The sequence below is a fragment of the Eumetopias jubatus genome, unplaced genomic scaffold (assembly GCF_037043125.1).
Source record: "Eumetopias jubatus isolate StellerSeaLion01/CBP00866 unplaced genomic scaffold, mEumJub1_p1.0 scaffold_1, whole genome shotgun sequence".
Classification (NCBI taxonomy): Eukaryota; Metazoa; Chordata; class Mammalia; order Carnivora; family Otariidae; genus Eumetopias; species Eumetopias jubatus.
Genome location: NW_028274807.1, coordinates 28,292,651 through 28,308,138, shown reverse-complemented (window position 1 = coordinate 28,308,138; position 15,488 = coordinate 28,292,651). Strand labels below are relative to the sequence as shown.

At 39.3% G+C, this 15,488-nt stretch overlaps 1 pseudogene; it reads right to left on the bottom strand.

The window, feature by feature from the left end:
• Nucleotides 1–6,446: 6,446 nt before the first annotated feature.
• On the bottom strand, nucleotides 6,447–14,738 carry LOC114217804 (ATP synthase F(0) complex subunit C1, mitochondrial pseudogene; annotated as a pseudogene).
• Nucleotides 14,739–15,488: the final 750 nt, after the last annotated feature.

Sequence of the window (15,488 nt, the reverse complement as noted above, 5' to 3'; positions counted from 1 at the left end):
TTCACTCCTCTCCATTTTTGATCTCTCCATTCTGGACTGGTTTCCTGATTATGGGTCTTCTACCTTCTTTGTTTATCCCTGGTTATAGATGGACTCTACCATTAGCCTCTGGAGAAACAGAGTACGAAAGATGAATTTTTTTGAGACACAGTGTTTCTTAAAATCCTTATGTCATTTATAATATTATATATGGGTGCTAGTGTGTTTGGATGGAGACTAATACATTAGATATCATACACATTAAAAATTTGGGGGACGCCTGGGTGGCTCAGTGTGTTAAGCATCTGACTCTTGGTTTTGGCTCAGGTCATGATCTCAGGGTCATGAGATCAAGTCCCAAGTGGGGCTCTGTGCTCAGCGGGGAGTCTGCTTGAAAATTTGCACCCTCTGTCCCTCTCCCCACTTGAGCATGTGATCTCTCTCTCTCTCTCTAAAATGAGTAAATTAATCTTTAAAAAAAATTGAAATTCATCATGCTGCTATCCTCTAGCATTCTATGTTGCTTTTAGAAAGAAAAAGCAATTTTTATCCCTGGTATTTTGTGTGTACCCTCCTTTTACTCTGGAGGGTCTCTTCTTTATTCCTTCCCTTTTTCATGTATAACTTCGGGCACTTGATGGTAGATCTTTTCAAAATGGAGACGTACATCCTTCAGAGGTGGGAATTTCCTGGTTTTCTCTATGGAGCTCCTGTTAGTCAGATGTTGGGCCTCTTTGCTTAATTATTTTTCTTTCATCTTTTCACTCCTATTGGTTATCTCTTTGTATTTTTGATCTTCCTTTTTTGTTGTTGAATTTTTATTCAGGTGATTATCTTTTTATGCTGTAATAGCTATTCCTTTTTCCATGAATGTTTCTTTTTATGCGTGTTGGTTTTGTTCCATGGGTTCAATACTCCTCTTATCTCTCCAAGGATATTAAGTACAGTGTTTTTTTGCTCCCTGAATTTGTTTTGATTCTTTTCTCATTTTAATTTTAGAAGCTTTCGGTTCTTTGGTTTTGTTTCTAATTAAGATCAAGGCCCTAAAAATTGAATAGGCAGTTCCGTGGGTGTGGGTTGTGTTTCTGCACTCCTGAACCTCCTGTGTTTACCAAGACTGACTGGCCAGCTTCTACGTTGTAAAATCCCCAAATGCCTCTATTCCTACTGGGGTTTTCTGTGAAGCTGTACAGTACAGTATGTTTTCTGTTACACCTACCAGCAGGAATTAACATGGCTACCAGCTTTCTGGAATTTGGTGAAAAGGGAAGCCTCAGATCCACAGTTTAGTAACCAAACTTCAGCTTAATTCCACTTTTCCCCCAGTATGGTACCTTGCTGTACCTTACTGTGCCCCAAGCTGCAGGTGTGTTGGAAGTGGGGGTAGTCCCCTGAAGGTACTCAGAGGGAGTGAGGACCAGAGATGTGGGGCTAATTGCTCCCTAGGTGTTTTTTCAAATACTCTCCTCGATCGCTTCAAATTATTCTTGGTAATTCCAATTCCTAAGGCTTTCTGGGGTTGTTAGGGCCAAATGTGTTCATAAGTCCACATGCAAGATTTTACTCCTTCCACTCCTCTAAGATATTCCTCTATTTACTTCAGTCTTCAAGCATGATGGCTTGGGGTTACAGATATCTACTGATTTTTTAAGAAGATATTCAATTTGCTTGTTTTAATCTATTTGTTTTTGTTTTGTTTTCATGGATTTTAGGGGGTTGGATTTTGAGAGGAGAGGGGATGAAAATGTCTTGATTCCCCCAACTCAAAATCACAAATTTTGAGGGATCCATTCTCTTTATTATAAAACTTATCAAAATCTATTTTTAAACAGACACAAGACAGAACCAGAGAGGGAGACAAACCATAAGAGACTCTTAATCATAGGAAATAAACTGAGGGCTGCTGGAGGGGAGGGAGGTGGTGGGTTGTGGTAACTGGGTGATAGACACTGGGGAAGGTTTGTGTTGTAATGAGCACTGGGCATTATGTAAGACTGATGAATCACAGACCGGTGCCCCTGAAACAAATAATTCATTATATGTCAATAAAAAAAATAAACAGAATAACTATTATTTGGTACTTGGCAAAAGTATCATAAAGTAAATTAGAATATTTCTATTGTTTGCCAAAAGCAAACTTGTCCTACTAGGAAAGTCAAGAAAAAACTAATGTCTAAACATTTCTGGTGGGTATTGAGTCAGTGTAGAGAAAGTTAAATAATCTTTCTGGTTAATGTTATCACATTATCCTGCACTAATGCCAGGTTCCCCTATAAGTAAGTGCCTGCCAAGATAAACAGTATGCTTACATGGGGCAAATAGGCAACTCTCACCATTGGATAGTTCTGGTAATACACAGAAAGATTTCCCTTTTCTCTATTCTTCAAGCAGATTACTGATATCTATCATTAAAACAATACATTTTATAATTATTTGGTTGAGAAAGGAACAAACATTCAGTGCCTACTCTGTATCATGTATAGTACTATGGCTTATTTATTATTATTATTGTTATTATTATCTCATTATTCTTTGTCAGATATTTGTTACATTTTATTTTTAATTTTTTAAATTTTTTTAAAAGATTTTATTTATTTCTTTGACAGAGAGAGAGACAGCTAGAGGGGGAACACAAGCAGGGGGAGTGGGAGAGGGAGAAGCAGGCTTCCCGCTGAGCAAGGAGCCCGATGCAGGGCTCCATCCCAGGACCCTGGGATCATGACCTGAGCCGAAGGCAGACGCTTAACTGACTGAGCCACCCAGGTGCCCCATATTTGTTACATTTTAAATTTATGTATTTTTAATGAGCTCTCAAGGAAGTACCTGGTTTCTGGATGAAATGAAAGAGATTCCCATTATTTATTTGACTTATTTCTGGAAAGAGCTTCACCTGTGGCTGGCTACATTCATTTTATGATTTCTATAGTTTTTATTTTTATCGTTGATTTTTTCTGGATTTGTTCATAATTCTGTGCATGAGTCTTTTGTTTGCCCATATCATACAATAACTACATACTCAGCATTGTGCAAAATCCTCATTGCTTAAAAAAAAAAAAAAGAAAACAACAAGGAATCTTTGTATTTGAAGGGGTCTTATAAGAGGTGGTCAGAGTTCAAAACTAAGCACAAGCCCTCACTCAACTTTGATGAAAAGCCAAAAAACCCATTTTATTCTAAATTGCAACATGAAAACACACACATACAAATATACAACAACAAAGATACATGTTTCTAATCACTTCCCATTCTCCTACTTCCTGAACAGAGCTGCAGGGACAATGATGAGTTCTTCTGAGGCTGGATGCTGCTCTGTATTTTGCACCTGCTCCTGAGGTGAGCCAACCTGGCAAGAAGAGAAGGTAGGACCGATTCCAAAGTGTTAGTCCTTAGGCAATCACTAAAGTCGCAGACCCTCAGAGTGAGCTGGAGCCCCAGATGCATGTTAGATGTTCATCCCTGTGTTAAAAAAAGATTTTGTGAAAATAGCGGCTGGTCCTGAGCCCAGCAAACATGGAGAGCAAGAATGATAAGTTATCCATTTCTAGCAACTTTATAAATATAGGACTTGCTTACCACAGACTGCTGACCTTGAATTCCCTTCTTATGAGTATGTTTGTAATTCTGAAAGTGGCCTCACAAGGCTGGAGGACTACTCACAGGATGGCTATTAATAAACAGTGCTCTATAAGTTACAGTAGTCCAAAGCGTGCAGACAGGTGTTTCATTTCAATACAGTCATGAACAGCCGAAGAGGTCAGGTGCTTAACATCCATGGCTTTGTCTGAACGTGGTGGGGTATGTGTGCGTGTCTCTGTGAGCGCACATACTCGTGTCCACATGCACAACCCATGCACACATACTTTGAAAGTACTCACTTCGATGTGCATTTTGTAGTAAGCAACGCTCATTTAAGAGTATGGTACAACCGAAACCAAGACTTGGTTTCCAAAATCATTCTCATTTTCCTGTGTTTTCAGCAATGTCAATGATGATGCCGAATAAAATAATGTTAGACCAATGTATTTTTGTTTATGATGTTAAGAGGATCAAGACTGGTTGTCTCATGGAAAACAACATTCAGATTGCCTATTTGGACTGAGTTTATCTCAAAATGTAGGAAAAATAATACAAACTCAGTTTGCCTCCTAAAGAAAGTTGGTCAATAGCATCTTTATACACAGAGAGTGGTTTTTCAATATTTATAAAGCAGTTGCCTGAATCGTACATGTTTCATAATCAAATAGAGACAGAGGACCAAACACTTTGACATAATGCAAACAATAGCAGTAAGGATAAATTGATGAGTTTTGTTTTTCATCCCGATTTCATGTCTGGATTTATAACATTGTCTTCCATTTTATTTTTCCTTTCTTTCATCTCTGTTTGTTCCCCTTCTTTCTCCTGCCCACCATCGCCTCTCAGTCCTATTATGTAATTAAATTATAACGTGAAGAGCATCTTCAAGAAATTATATCCTATGGCCTTTCTTAAGGTAATTCAAACTTTTCCTTGGCCAAAAAAGAATTATATGCTAAATTTATGTATGTTCCCAGAGACAGGGAGAAACTATTTTTTTCTCTGTCCCCTTCATGAGACATTTAAACGAGTGGGTAACAGGTGCTACATGCCAGGAACACACTGTACCCTGAATATTTTTGTAAGAAGCTGTTCACTCTGGGTAAAGCATTTCATTTCTAAGTCCTAGCGAACACCACCTGTGCTTGGTCAGTCACTGGCGGGATGGATACACCCTTGGTGATGAAAAGGGATTTTATTGGACTGTGGATAGAATTGTTTTTTCAAATACTTGTTGGTGGGGGGGCTGATAAATTACACCTACCACGTTGGATAACCACTGCATGTCCTTTGGGACAAGATATCACACATGCACTTTGAACAGCCAGAACAATGCAAGATTGAACAGTGTGCTAAACTCGTGTCTTATTGTCATCTGGAAAAAAAGCCTTTGCTTTTACTCTTATGAAATATAAAAGTGAACTGTGCCAAAATGATGATACTCATGTAGGAAAAGAAAATAAAATTTGAGATAGAAAGAAGGAAATATTGTTTAATAGGATCAAGGGGGCAAACCTACATGTTTCTTGCATTAACCTCAGAATTAGCAGATAACATCTCATGGACTTAGCTTAATAAAGGCAATTTATACAGCACTATGGATAAGAAAAGAGCCCCAGAGACAATATTTGTAAGCCATAAATTACTAATACATATGTACTTATGATGAATAAGTTATTTTGCAATATGATGAGCATGATCTTGCTTTAAAAAGAAAAATAAAATCCAGGTTTCTGAAGGAGGATTAACTCCCTCAGCCTCTTCAGATATATATTTTTTCTTAAGTCATTTTCATTGTCTTGAGTTTTAAGTATGCTAATGGTTAAAACTAACATGCTCGTCCGTAGACAGAATTATCGTAACTCCCCCAGGCCGAGGTGTGGTTTATGCTGGTACTTGATGAATTTCCTAAGCCTGGCAAGGCCCTGTTCTCCTGCTCCACACTCTCATCCTCCCGTCACCCCAGGTATGTGAATCGCTCTCCAGCTCCAAAAAGCGTGATGCTGGGTTTATCAATTTTGAGATCAACATGTTGCAAGAGTAACTCTACTGAACTCCACCTGTGATTTAGTGCTTTCTGTATCTACATGCTAGCTTTAAAAAAAAAAAAATTATTCCAGATGACCACCGCACAGATTTTGACTTGGAAATTATTGGGGAAAACTTGATGGAATGGGGGAGTTTGTTTTAGTGACAGCAGGTTCGTACATAATACCAGTGGTTGCTGAGATCTAAAACGAGAACACCCCAGGCCTGACTGCAATATTATTTCAGCTTATATTTTAAGATGTGTATTTCCAGGAGCCTAGAGGATATTTCTACTTAAATGTTTCATCGTATCTAACATTAAATCCTTCTCCCTCTTTACTTAGACCTGTTTTCTTGCTTACGTATTCCACTTTGTCGGGGATGTTTTTATCCTTCTAGTTTTCAGGGCAAGAGGCCAGGAATATGGGTATCATCTTTGCTGCTTCTCGCCAACATTCTCTATGTCTCACCTTCTATTAAGCCTCACATTCTCATCTTTTTCAAAGGTTCACTTGGATGTACTCACCCGTGTGTGTGCGCTTAGCTTCTAAGCTCCGCTGGGCTTTCGAAGCCCACCAGCTGCCCACCTCCCAGCCCCAGCACACATTCTCTGCTTTCAAGGGGTCTCTCTTCACTGTCATTACACTTTATGAAGGCTTATCCTGTTCCTGGAGCTTTCTTCATTCTTTTCTTCTTGACTGAAATGTCCTCTTGGTTCCCAGATCTGACCATTTTGTTTTTTCTTCTTTTTTCTTCTTTTTAAGAGAAAGCTTGTGTTTAATGGGAAATCTTAGTACACTCTAACACCAGGCACAGCCTCGAAGTCGAGGCAGTGGGGATGGGTAGGTGACTACCCTAGAGCCTTACATGGTGAAGAGGATGAGGAAGGCCCCCATCAAACAGAAGGGCCCCATGGCCTCAGACAGGGCAAAGCCCAGGATGGCATAGGAGAAGAGCTGCTGCTTGAGAGATGGGTTCCAGGCATAGCCAATGATCAAGCTGCCAAACACTGTTCCAAAGCCAGTCCCTGAACCAGCCACACCAACTGTGGCAGCACCAGCACCAGTAAACTTGGCGACTGGGTCAATGTCCCGGGAGACAACACTGGTCTGGGTTTTGGGCCCCCTGGAGTGGGGAGCAGCTGTAGGGTGGCTATTTAGATGGGATCTCTGGTCTACTCGAGAGGGAGGCAGACACAGGACTGATTAGATCCCTGGTACGATGGCAGATCAGAGCTGGAAGCGTGAGTGGAGCGCTGGTGATCTGCACCTTCTGGGTCTGCACTCCCACCACCCCACTGCCCCTGCTCCCACCCTGGACTTTGCCTGGCTCAAGGTGACTCTGACAACTTCCTTTTGTTGTCAATTCCTTTTCGACTCAACCCAAACACTGTGGTTTAATCACTTAAATGCCCTTTTACCAGCACCCTCAATTTCTTTCTTATTTTGTCTTTTTTTTAGGCATTATCCACCCCAACCACCCCCATGGCAATATGCAACCAAAGATTAATCTACCCATTCTTTTTGTTTATAATCATTCTTTCTCTTTACTAGTTGTCCTTGGTGCTGAACATTGACATTCATGGAAATGGGGCTGCAGAGTACCTTTATTCTAAGCCGACAGGCCCTCCAGACCACTGGGTAATTCTTTCTCTTGTATCTGGTTGTAGCTCTTTTATATTTCTTGTAGTTACTGTGCAGATTTTTTACATCCTTCTTCATACTGCTCATTCCGTTTGCATCTCTCTGACCCCCAGCAGTTGACTCTACTTGATTCTTCAAACAAAAGAGTGACTGTTACAAACAGCTCCCCTTTCTCCCTGGCACCCTGGCCTGACCATGAAATCCATCCTTATCCATCTTCCCTCCTGTCTCAGAGCAAGGTACCCCTTTGCCCTCTCTCTCTGATGTTCTTCCCCATACTCTAAGATCTTGGTCATGTTTTTGTAGACATTCTACATTTCTTTTTCTTTTTTTTTTTTCCCCTGAGTCCTTCCTCCAGAGTATATTGATGTGTTCAAGTCTCCCTCACCCTCAAAAATGTTTTATCTTATTTCTGCTGTCTGGTTTCCTCTCTCATTACCCTACTGAGATTGTTCTCTCTCTAGCCACAAATGACCTTCTAATGGCCAAATCACATTTTGTTCTCACATTACTGGATTTTTTTCTGGAGAAGCTGATGCTTGATATTATGTCTCCCATGGATTCTACGTACTATTGTCTCTTGGTTTCTATTGCTGTACTGGCCTTCTTCCTTCCCCTTTGCCCCACCCATTGCATTGTAGGGTTTGTTTCCTCAGTATGTAAGGGGTACTCTCCTTGACACCCATTTATTTTCTTTAGAATCCCATCTTTATCCCAAATTGTATCTTATATTCCAAACGGTATTTCCATATGCAGCTGATTGTCCAATCTATATATCCAGGCCTCTCCCCATGTCATTCCCTTCAGTCCATTAGAGCTTTGTCTTAAAAAAAAAAAAAAATTTTTTTTTTTTTTTTTTTTGCCTCATATCGTTACCCCATTTAAATATCCCTGGTGTCTATAGGGTTAAGGTCAAACTCAAGTGGGATGTAAAGCCCATCAGTGTCTGGGCTCTCATCTTCTACTGTATACTGTTCTCCAGCCATGCTAGGATTCTTACCATGATCTTTCCTTCTGCTGTATTTGTGTAATTAGCTTCTTCCCTTCACCTTAGCTCAAACTCTGAAACAAGTTTCATGACCATGTCTAAGACTGTATATCCCAGATCTTGAGAAATACTAATAGCTGACTTTTTTGAGATTATTTTGTTGGTATCCTGGGGCAAGGCCATGCCCTAAGAATATCAGCTTTTTTTTTTTTCCCCTGAAAAAAAAAATAAAAGTGATCATTGTCGAACATCCTGAAAACTTCAATATGGAGTAAGCAATAAGGTGCATCTTTGAACCGAGTACTGGAGAAAAGTTTTACTTTCTCAGGCCTGGCAACTTCCAGGAGTGGGATTGACCTGGCATCCTAGTGTGAGAGGATTTGGGTGAATGTGGTTTGTTGGGGAGAAACTGGAAAGGACACAGGAAAAACAGGATTTGTGAACAGGAAAAGCTGAGCAAAGAAAGGTATGATTTCAAGTGAAGTGCAAGCCTGGACTTGATCCTGTGGGTAAAATGCGCCTCAGACACTGTCCTTCCTGGAGGCAAGGGATCTGGAATTATGTCTACTTGCAGCAGCAACCAGTCATTGGCTGCATGCTGGATGAAAGTGGTAGCACTGAGGACTTGTAAATCCAGATATTTCCAGTTCTGCTTCCGTAGCCAAAGAACAGTTGTCTGAGAAAGCTGCAGGTGCAGGTGGTTAGGAGTAGAAGGCAGAGCTGTGGACGTACATATAGAACTGGCAACAGAAACATGGAGGAACACAAATAATCTCCAGTATACCTGGTTATGGAGAAGCAGAAAAGGAGCTAATAATCACAGAGCTCGTCCTTTCCACTGTGGGCAGCAGGAGTAGCAGAAAGAGAAATGGCAGCTTTTGGAACAAGTTATCTCTTAAGGTTCCTGGACTCCAATATGTGTAAGGAGGTATGTGTGTGTTGGGGAGGGGGTGCTTCCCACACACAAGACACCAGGCAATTCTTGGACGCTAGAAAGGATGTCCAAGAATTTAAGTCAATTCTGACACTATCTACTCAGACATAGCATCAGATTTCAAAGGTTAAAAGTTCAGTCCTACAAGACCGCCCCCTCTCCCCACATCAAATGCCAGTCACAAGCCCCAGGCTGTTACCTGTGCTTCTGACCAACTGGCTACAGATTGGATGTTCCAGTGACTTCCTCCTTAGGTTCCATTAATTTGCTAGAGTTCACAGAACTCAGGTAAACAAGTTTACCAGTTTATTAAAGGATAGGATACAGAATACAAATCAACAGCCAGGTGAAAAAATACACAAGATGAGGTCCTGAACAAAGGGTCTTCTGTCTTCTGGAGATTGGGAACCCCAAGAGTGGAAGCTCTCCAAAAAAGAAAATGGAAAAAAAACCCCAAAAAACTGAACTCTTGGGTTTTTATGGAGGCTTCATTACATAGTCAGGATTGACTAAGTCATTAGTCATTGACTGATTCAACTTCTAACTCTTCTTTCCTCCCGGGGGTTGGGGGGTTGGGGATGATGGAAAGTTCCAACCCTCTAATTATATGGTTAGTCCTCCTCACAACTAGCCCCATACCTTGGGTGGGGTCTGAAAGTCACCTTCATTTCTAACAAGACCCCCATTTCACCTTTATGGCTCTGAAATGTTTTCAGTAACTATGGCTGAAGACCAAATATACCTGAGAAATATATTTTTTAGTCACCAGATTACCATTATAAATATAATGGTCATAAATCATTATATTGCAAACCATCTTCTGGAAGGTAGCAAAGTCTCCTGGCCACATGTGGCCATGCTTAGTCCCACTAACAAGTGAGGGGATGTATAGGACCTTGACCCCTTGGTCCCAAATAGAGGAAGTGCTGTGTTCACTGACAGGCCAGTGTGCTCAACAGAACAGAGACTTTCTAAAGGTCATTAGCAGCAAAGCAAGAGCACTGGGACAAAATGAGCAGGTCTGAGATGAATGCCCCTGCAGAGTCATTTCAAAATGCATGCAGAACACTATCATGGGAAACTCAAAAATACTAAGATATGGGAAAGACACTTTGAGAGAGATCAGTCAGTAGAATCTCTGAAACCAGTTAAAGTTTAGGCTACATTATTTTAAAGTCCTGGTGACAGACTAGGATCCCTGGGCTCTAAACCCCAACAGCTGTGGGTAGTTAATCCACCAATGAGCCAGGAGATGGAGCAATAATAGTTCATCTTCTCCTCGGGCTTCAGGACCCAGGAACAATGTCCCAATTTGAATGAACTCTTTCCTATCTTCCCCTAGCCTCAGTTTCTCCCTCCCCCTTGCATAAAGAGCACTCAGTTACTTTAAAAAAAAAAAAAAAAAGATTTATTTATTTATTTCAGTATGAGAGAGAGAGAACATGAAGTGGGGAGGGGCAGAGGAAGAGGGAGAGGGAAACTCAAGCAGACTCTGAGCTGAGCAGGGAGCCAGATACAGGACTTGATCTCATGACCCTGAGATCAGACCTAAGCCCAAACCAAGAATCAGATGCTTAAATGTACCACGCAGGCGCCCCTCCGCTACTTTTATCACAAAATTTGCTGCACCATACTGTAGCGGTCTGTGTCTGTCTGACCCAATAAATTCCCTCAGGAAAGGACCTATTATTCATTTCGGATCCCCAATATTTAGCATAATATGTGGCAAATATTACAGTCTTAATAAATGTTAGTTGAGTGTGTAAAGTATCTAGACCCATGTTTTTCATCCTTTTGGGTGGCAAAAAAATCAGTAAGGGCCTGATGCAAGCTATGAAACTTCTTCCCACTAAAATGCACACAGATAGAGAATTTTGTATACACTAACCTGGAAGAAATGTTTCAAACAGAAAAGAAAAATTCACAGGTACTAGGAGAACCCATGTCCTTCGAACTCAAGACCAATAGTAGAGATCCTCCACAATTTTTGAAATCCTGGTGTGTTCTCTTACAGTAAACCGATGGAAAACTTAAAATCAGTGTAAGCATTAAGGATTTAGGAGCTCGCTCCCAGATTACAAGCACAAGCTATTTTGAAGGAAGTTGATAGGAATTGCAATTAGTGTGAAGTGAAGCATTGATGGAGCCAAGCAAGAAAACAGAAGAGAAGGAAATGAACAGACCTTTTAATGAACAGAGAAAACAGGCAGAACAGGCACACTTGGCCCTGAAAATGAATAGTGGGGGGTGACAGTATTTTCCCTCAGGCCACCATTTGACTACTGAATGAGTCATATCTAAGATAACTTAGTAGATGGAGGCAAAACCTCCTTCTTTATAGATTCAATCTTTTCCATGTGCCCCTGGGAGCCCTGCATCCCCATTTCACTCCTCTAGGCTTAAAATGTTTTTACTTTCTAGATGTTAGCTGCAGAGCCAATGAGATTGATATCATTTATCTAAGTAAAGAAATAACTTCCAATATTTGTATTCAATGCGTTCATATTGCCAATTTTTGAGTCATCGGGTGCTCTGTTGTGTTTCCGTCTTTGATTAAAGTGTAATGAGATATTTTGCATATGTTAAGTTCTGGCAAATAATTATCGATTAGCTGGTTGTTGATTGAAAGCAGATTTAATGAAAGAGGTATCAATTTATATACTTTATTTCTACTTTTGAGGTATCTTAAGTCTTATTATCTCTTTTACTTTTCTCAACAGATCACCCTGTATTTTCCCTCTGCAATCTGAGATTTTAACCTGCAGTTTAAGATGGACCCTCAGCTAAATGCTTGAGGGGTAATTAGATGCCAGATAGAAGCAAATTTCAGTAAACAATTATTTAAAAGTAAATTGAAAATATAAGCTACCAAATAATAACCATACTTCTCCTGGCCACGGTAACTTATTTCTTCTGTTTCACCATGTCCCTAAAATTTCTAAATGTATGGAAAGAGCTGAAAGTAAAAAATATTCAGATGGGCAATAAAAGTAGGTTTGGAAGTTTCCTTGAACTCATCCACAAGGATGAATTGAATCAAAATCAATTTCTTACTAGCAATTGTCATTTAATTGTTGTTAATGTTGTGCTTTTTCATATATATTTGTTTGAAGTATAATAAAATTTTAAATTTCTGATTGTTTATGATAAAGTAGTACATTTCCTTGATTTAAGGACTCAAATGTTTCTGAAACTGGGATGCATTTTACCATCTATGTGGATGCGTAAATGTGAAAGTTGTATTTAAATTGATGGTGTATTGTTCAGTTGATGAAATCTTAGAATGGAGGAGATGTGGTAAAAGAAGACTGTTTAGTCTTCCAAAAACATTTCTCAGAGATGGGTACCTTTAACTGATAGTCCATGGCTTCTACGTTCTCGATCCACTTTCCTCTTTCATCTCCCATCAGAAGTAATTGGGGCACCTGGGTAGCTCTGTCAGTTAAGCATCTGTCTTTGGCTCAGGTCATGATCCCAGGGTCCTGGGATTGAGCCCCACATCAAGCTCCCTGCTCAGCAGGGAGCCTGCTTCTCCCTCTCCCTGTGCCCCTCCCCACTGCTTGTGCTCTCTCTCTCTCCATCAAATAAATAAAATCTTAAAAAAAAAAAGGAAAAGAACTAATTTATTCAGGGAACAATTAAGCAAGGGTTTCTGAGAATGGGGTAAGAATGAGATATATTTGGCTTTCTAATCCTGTAAGAAATACATGCATTATCAATGAATCAATGCTAGGAGATGTTCCTTTGTCACTGATTTATAAATTTGCTTCAGGAAACCACCCTCACACCTAGCAATGTTGCCAGATGGAGTCAGAAGGAAGCACTCAAATAAAACTTAAAACTTTCAAACAAGATCAAGACCAGAGAGCTTTGTTTTACCCACCTGGTCACACTTTCCCCCCAAACATAAATCTATTTGTGTTAGAATTGGCCAAAGGGTTTATCTCATTAAACTGTATTCAAGGGAAAGTATTTTATCAGTGATGAAAAATAAAATGTTATGTCAAAGTTACTTAAAAGGTGATGGGTGGATTGAAAGTCATTTCATGAAACAATGTGAAAAATGAAAAAGCTCTCTTTGATCCTAGTTCATAATTGAAGGTTATTTCCATTTCCTAGGTAGTTATTTTGGCAATTAAATCAACTCAAAAGTTTTATCTCTAAAATTAATTGTATGTTGAAAAAGTGAATTGGGATAATGTACTCTGTAAAGGTTAAAAGAGGTTATTCCAAATGTTATTTCAGTAACATTAGATTTGTTATCATATGCAGAGAAGTTTAAGGTATTAAAAAAGTATAAGATGCTAAAAATGTTCTCTGTATGGAAAAAATACTTTTTAGTATTATTAGTAACAATTGTTCTGAGTGAATAAATTTATTACTCCAAACTGCTAATTTAAATTGGTGTTTGTGAGGGTGATACCAGTCTATGCTGCTATGTATCACATTGCTTATTAATCTCTCTTGATTTATAAATTCTTCAAGGTACTGGTATTTCATATTTTTAATGCTTTACTGAAATATAACTGACGTAAAATAAATTGCGTATATTTAAAATTCACCAATTGATAAATTGTGCCACAACATGATGATGCTCTGTTCACTTTTTTCCCAGTCTTTTTTTGTCTCTCTCTGCTTCATTTTGACTAGTTTCTATTGCTGTGTCTCCAAGTTCACTAGTCTTTTCTTCTGTAGCATCTAATCTGCAGTAAAACCATCCAGTGTATTTTTCACCTCACACATTGTAGTTTTCTAGAGAACATCTCTAGACATTCACTTTGGGTCTTTTTAAAATATTTTTTTGCCTTCACTTAACATTTTGAACTATGGAATACAATCCTAATTGTTTAAATACCTGTGTAAGTTAATTCTAACATCTTTATCAGTTCTGAGTCAGTTCTATTCAATTCATTATGGATTGTATTTTCCTGCTTCTTTCTGTGCTAATCATCTTTGATTGGTTGCAGACATTTTGGATTTTATCTTATATGATACTGGTTATTTTTGTATTCCTATAAATGTTCTTGAGTTTTGTGTTGGGGCATGTTTAAGTTCCTTGGAAGTGGCTTGACTTTGTCAGGTCTTGCTTTTAAGAATCGTTAGGCGGAATCAGAATAATGTTTACTAGGACTAATTATTCCCCACTAGTGAGGAAAGTGTTCTATGAGCTACCCAGTACCCTGTGAATTATGAGGTTTCCCAATATAGCTGATGGGGAGATATGCCAATCCAGACCCCATGTGAGCACCAGATGCCATTCTAGATGATTTTTCCCAGCCTCAGGTAGCTTGCTTGCATGCCTGTGCTGATCAATACTATGTTGAATGCAACTTTAGAGGAACCCTCTGCAGACTTCTGTTTTCTTTCTTGATACATCTCTATCCTCTCTGGTCCTATGGCTAGTGAACTTGGGCTGCCTTGGTCCCTCCAGACTTTATCCCTCTGCCAGGTTCCTCCTGGGTCCCCTCCCCTATCCTGCAGCCTGAGAACTCTCCCAAAGCAGCATGCTAGGGCCTATTGTGGGGCTCACCTCTCCAGGATCACTTCCTGTTGTTTCTAAGACCCTGATGTCCAGGGTCTTAGAGACCATTGTCAATTCAAATATTTTGTCCCCTTCTTCTTCGGTTGTTTTGGGTAGAAGAGTGAATGCAATCCTTGTTATTTCATCTTAGCCAAGGATAGAAATCTAAACGTCCATATCACACATACACACACACACACACACACACACACACACACACGTATATATGAATTCATATATATATATATATATGAATGACTTACTATGTTTTAATCCAAGCAAATATCAACTATCTGGAATTTTTAGGGGAAAGTACTATTATAGACTTTCTAATCCTGTAGGAAATATTATCATGTATTATTCGGTCTTGATGGTATTCAAAAGTTTTGTTTGAATGTTTCAGTATGACTCCATGCAGCAATACTGCAAAGCATGAAGGTGGTTTACTATATTATGATATATAAAATCACTACTTTTTGCCTGTGCCAAGCCCCTATCCCAGTGTGATGGGATAAAAATTGGTATATTATTTTGACCAGAAGAACCGTAGTGATTTTGAATTTTTTTCAGAGTTTCTTTCCTATCCTCTCATCGCCTTTTTGTTCAATTCTCTTCTTCAAAGGTATTGAGTCTCCTTCATAATAATTTGTTATAGCTATAAAGGAGAATTTGTTAAACCTTGCCCATTTTAGGACACAGTTTCATGGGTCATCAACAGACTTTTTCTAAGAACATAAGGACTACTGGAAGGAAAAAAAGTTATTGAAAATAAATTGGAAAACATTTCAGTTATTCTAGAAATGGACTCTGTATGTAAAT